This window comes from Scardinius erythrophthalmus, assembly GCF_964197995.2.
Source record: "Scardinius erythrophthalmus genome assembly, chromosome: 14".
Lineage (NCBI taxonomy): Eukaryota > Metazoa > Chordata > Actinopteri > Cypriniformes > Leuciscidae > Scardinius > Scardinius erythrophthalmus.
This window is the reverse complement of record NC_138234.1, coordinates 37,311,590-37,317,470: the sequence shown is the minus strand read 5'-3', so window position 1 is coordinate 37,317,470 and position 5,881 is coordinate 37,311,590.

Sequence of the window (5,881 nt, the reverse complement as noted above, 5' to 3'; positions counted from 1 at the left end):
ACCTGGATCTGATTGATAAATGATGTGATCTGGGATAAAATGTGTCTTCAAGCTTGTTGCTTTAAAAAAAAAAAAAAAACAGTTGAATAAGTAATGTCAGATTTATTCATGGACTTTATACAATATGGCATCATTTTACAATAAAAAACATTGTTAATATGATCTCACACAATAATGTTGTGATCTCACACAATAATGTTGTGTGAGATCACATCTGTTGTCACTGTATGAGAATTTATTCAGAGATAAATAATGATTAATACTTACATTTAAAAGTTGTAGGTTTCTGTAATGTAAACTTGTCAGCACTACTTGGCCCATGCTGTGACAAGATGTTTATTTTGATAATTGCTAAGCAGGCAAGCAACGGCAAAAAATTTCATTAATGCTTCCAGCAATTGACAAAAGAATAACAAGATCAAAAAGTTTATTCTCCTTTACCCTTCGGATGACTCGCTCAACGTGCACTCTTACACAAGCAATTTTCTGTGTTTGGAGGACACTGGGTGCTGGCATCTGGCTTTTTTTGTTGAGAAAAGGTGGACAGTACACTTTACATTTCACACAGTCAGTGATCAGGAAACCTTTATCAACCATCACGGCCATGTCATCAGTTAAAAGGTCAGCCAACCCTGATCGCCTAAAGAGTTCTTTATCACTTATTGACCCCTCATAGAGTGAAGAGATGAAGGTCACTGGACCATGAGGGGCGATACCGATAAGTCCTTTCATTGTACAGTGAGATTTGTACTTAGAAAACATCTCACTTTGGAGGAGAGGCGAGGATGGCGTCTGGCACTTGAGCTCTGTACAGTCAACTATTATCTGAGTATCGGAGAAGTCTTTGAAATCATCAGGAAGGCGAGCTTTAACGTCTTCAGGCTCAATCCAGATAGCCACCGAGCCCAAGAGTGTGTACAGGTAGTTAGTCCACGAACAGATAATGCGGCTTACAGTAGAGATGTGAATGTTGAAACGGTTTGCCAAGTCCTGCTCCTTTAAACCAACGGACAAGTACATTAGGAAAAGGACTAGCTCATCGATGGGTTGCAATGATTGTCTCTGGGGAGAAAACACACACACACAAACATCATTAAACCTAATGTAACCTCTCTAGTCTAATAGATAAAAGGATGTGCAATTATCATTACTGCTGTTGGTCTATAATTAAAAATACAACAGTAAACAAATCCCCCCAACTTAAATCTATAAATTAATATGGATCCAAGTTAGAAAATACTCAGTCTAATATCAGAATGTTGAGGTAAATGCAGTCAGATGTCATTTTCATCTCTCACATTAATTTGAAGGTTTGCTTTGAAAAACCACCATAATAAATCAAATAAACTAAAGAATATTTATTTATATTTGCAGAAAAATATTATTAATTATTATCATTAATGACAACTGCAACAACATTAATGACAACATTATTATTAATGACAACTGCAAAAACCAACCGTGTGTGTGGGACGGACAGATGTTACTGCTTCATTCAATTTTTCAGCAGCTTTGGCCCTCGACGCACGAACCATTTTATGCACCGATGGTTCAACCAATCTCCAAAACAGCATAAGGTTATGATAACTGGGAAATCTATGGGAACGGAACAGAAAGAGTACACAAAGTTACAATATGGTCACGTATGGTCGAAGTTTCTAAGGTCAGGGGTATCTTGTTCGCATCTTACCGTGTATAGAATCGAATGTCGTCGTTAGAGTGGGCGAATCTGTGTAATCCAAATTTACAGCTAATTTTCAGCTCCTGTATCTCTTTCTTTAATGAGTCATTTTCTTCTTTTAATTTCGTGTTTTCGTCGATTGCCGAGTCCATGAAAGCGGGTTCTGGGACAGATGAATAGTCATGATCAGCAGCAGGAGTGCAGTCCATGTTGCCCATCTCAGGCTGAAGTTTGCTTACTCTGTCCCAAACGCTCAGTCTTGGTGATGGGATGGAGTAATCATTCCACTGGAACAATACCGGGACAGCTCCTTTCTTTAGTTGCCTTTTCCCCTCCGGTGTTTTCGGCTGAATGATCTGCTCCGGTGTGAAATGCAAACTACAGACTTTGCTGTGTCCTGTGACAATGAACTCATCACGACGAATATTCACCAGCCACCGCTTTCTAAGTTCAACATCGCTGGGAAATCCGTGGTAACTTAAAACGCCGTTGAATTTAGATGATGACGTGCATATGGGAACACAACAATGTTCATGATATTTTCTCTGTTGCCTCTGGAAAAAAACTCTATATTTTTTAAGGCTCATTTTCCGCTGTTTACGCCGCCGCCATATTGCGCCGCGATATGACGTCAGGTTGCTATGTGCAAGGAGCCCATTAGGTGAATTAAACACCACAAACTAGACCAAAATGTTTTAAGCATATTTGCCTTTATATTTTTTGCAGAACAAACCCAAATTATTTGAGGGCTTACAATAAAACAGTTATAGCAGCTTTGATCATCAATAAAATAAAAAGATTAATATCTGGCAGTTTGCAAATAAAAAATAAATAAAATATTGGTCTTTAACCAAGACAACAGTACATTGTGTCTCATCTTATAAGAGCAACATGTTTGGCTCACAGAATGTAAATCTATTTTATCCACAACTGAAGATTGCTTAACAGGCATAAAACCTGACCAAGAAGGCTTTGTCCCAACACAGGGAAATTCAAGGAAAGTATATATGTCCTTTACAGTGCACAGTGTGCATGGGTGAATGAACAACTTCTAAATGCTACAACTAACTGGTGCTGAACACTGACAGAAGCACAGCAGAAAATCAAACTTCTCCTCCTCTCTGCAGCCGCGACAAACTTTAGCAGCATCCTTAAACATTTTGAAACAGCCTTCTCTTGACTTTAATTATCTCATTGTAAACATAATACTTGACATCCTTCCAGGTGCGGTTCTTCAGTGCTGGGGACTCATGTGTGATGCACAACATGCAGGCTTCTTTCCCAGGCACTCATCTCACAGCTATGAATTTGCCCATCCTTCTCTCCACTGCACTCTTTTCCTCCCCACTCCATGGTCTCTTGGTCTGTTTTTGAGCATCTGAAAAAGGAGTGTTTAATTGAAGTTAAACGTTATATTTGCACAAATCTCTTACATTTAAGTCTCTCAATGTCAAATATTGGACTAAACTTATTTGTATAGACCCCTGTAGAAACATTATGATGTCCAGGGTCTAAATTATTTGTTACTGAAATCAGGCTAACTTTGATGATAACAGTATCAAAGAAATCTGTCATGAGGTATTCTTTCATTGATTATACATGTTCCATATATAAAATACTAAGGCTAATATGAATAGGTATTTTTAGTTTACTAACCAAAATGTGTTAAATTGTGCGTAAACTGTGCTGTTATAGCTGACGCATCCAAAGCCCTAGCCATCATCTCTAATTAATAATAAGAAAATAGGCATATTTTGCAGTCTTAAATGTGCAATAGAAGAAAATAATACCAGTTACTCCACTTTACCTCCATATTTAACCTCTTAACCCCCGCCTTAACCGAGCGCATTTTCTCCAGTTCAATATTACCCAAATCTAAAAGCTTCTCGACTAGAGCTTACAGCCTATATGGGACAGGGTTAACGCCTCATTTGAAAGCTAAGGCCTACAAAACTAACCGCAACATTTTTGTTGCCACGTTTTTATCACATTTTTATGTCGTGTGTTTCGTAGTTTGTGAGTCATATCTTTGTCACCTTTTTGTCGCTCTTTTTTGGCTTTTTCATCACTCTTTAGTTGTGATTTTGTTGCTTTTTTATAGTGTTATTGTTGCTTTTGCGGCGTGTTTTTAACGCTACATTGCCACTTTTGTGTGTGTGTTTTCATCCTCTTTTTTGTTGCTTTTAGACTTGGGTAAAGCCAAACTGGTGAAAATGTGCTCGGTTCAGGTGGGGGTTAAGAGGTTAAGAAACAAACAGGGAAATGTTTAGCTGTTTCAATCCCTTGGAGCCAGAACTAAGCAAAGGTAAAGAAAAAAATAGACAACAGCAGCCCTAGTTTCTAGATCTTACCATCAGTGCCTTTGTTCATGGGTCTCTTTCTGTGTGGTTTAATCTTGGACGGCTGGTCTAGCGTGCTTTCCTCTCCGTCTCCATCAGCTCCATCAAACTCTGAAGACAAAGACACATAATAAACTTCATTAAAGGGGTCATATAATGGTAGATGCACTTTTACAAGTTGATTGTACTGAAATGTGTGTTGGCAGTGCCTGTACACAACCATCATAAAATGATAAAAATCCATCTAGTGTTTTTTTTTTATCTCCTTATATGTTTTCCCCCATCTCAAATCAAGCCGTTCAACCGTGTGACGTCACACGGTCGGACGCCCCTCCCACAATTGTTGATTGACAGCAACGTTTCAACACAGACCCGCCCTCGCTCGTGAGCGAGCTGTCAATCATAGTCCGCGCGGACCGATACGCTGATACGCTGGAGCACTGTCTATGAGCAGAATGGCATCTAAGCGATTGTGGTGTTCTTTTCTTGGGTGCAATAAGGAACACAGCAGTCATTTTGATGTTCCTAAATACGAACCGCTGAAGACGCAGTGGCTGAGTTTTGTTTTCGAAGGGAATATTCCCCACGATCAACGTCAATGCTTTCATGTTTGCGCAAATCATTTCACACACCAGACTGCTTTATAAATGAGGGTCAGTATAAAGCTGGTTTTGCTAAGAAGCTGCTCCTGAAAAAAGGATCGGTACCAACTATTCGTGTTCCTGCTGCACCTCCAGAAGAAGAAGTGAGTGTAACGTTTTATTAACCTTTATATTAACCTGTTAAGCTGCAACCCCACTTTTGAAAAATCCCCAGAAATGACATACCCAAACTGAAACCGATACAGTTCATGAACCCTTTGTACTAAAAGCACAAGTATGATCTCATTTGAAAGCTGACACCTGGCAGTTTATTGTAAATGTAGAATTAATTATTGTCATAATGACAAAAATTGTTATAAATAGCTTCAAAGTTTTGTAAAGTTATTAGAAATTATTTTTTTATGAAATATCTTCATGAAAATAAAATTGAAGTTGGCACTGGAGCAATCTAGAAATGCACTACAGCTAATGCCACATGTCTAAACATTTTATGTTTAAAATCTTAAGATAATAAGTCCAAAACTCTGTATTTAGTGAAATGTTTTTCAAGACCATGTCATGTGACTTTATTTTGATTTGACGCTAAGATGCTTCTGATGTTTATTGCCATCTTCTAACCATCTATCCAGTATATTGTCTTTATTGTTTTGTGGTGCAAACGAGCCCCATTCAGTCTCAGTCTCCCCCTGCACACATTCACACCTCTCCAGCCTGGCTATGGCTCTAAATATGCATTTCTTTTGTCTGCATTATAGTTACTAACGAGTAACGACTGGCTATTCACAGGCTATTCATATGGTTTCAGTCACTAATTTCTTTTCTAAAAGTTCACCCTTACATTTTAAACTGTATCTAATGCATTTCTTGAATAAAGAAACATTTCAGTAAGCATTCAAAAAATAATAAAAATATAACTTCTAGGTGGCAGGTGCACCTAGGGCTAGCTAGCATGTTAGCTTAGCACACCATCAATACACGACAATTTATGAGATTAAAACCATGTTTGTGCTTATAAACTTACTTTATAAAGCAAATCGAGTATTTTAAATAATCTTCTTTGATCTAATTTGGCGTCAGATAAAAAAATCAGACAGAAAATATACTATTGGATAGTGTTCTGCACAACGATTCTATATAGATTAGCATTACATTATAAATATAATCTATTATTATGGAAATACCTGGCATGGATTGAAAAACACAGGTAACTCAAATATCATAGCAAACATGTTTATTGTCTTCAAAATGTCTGTATCTGC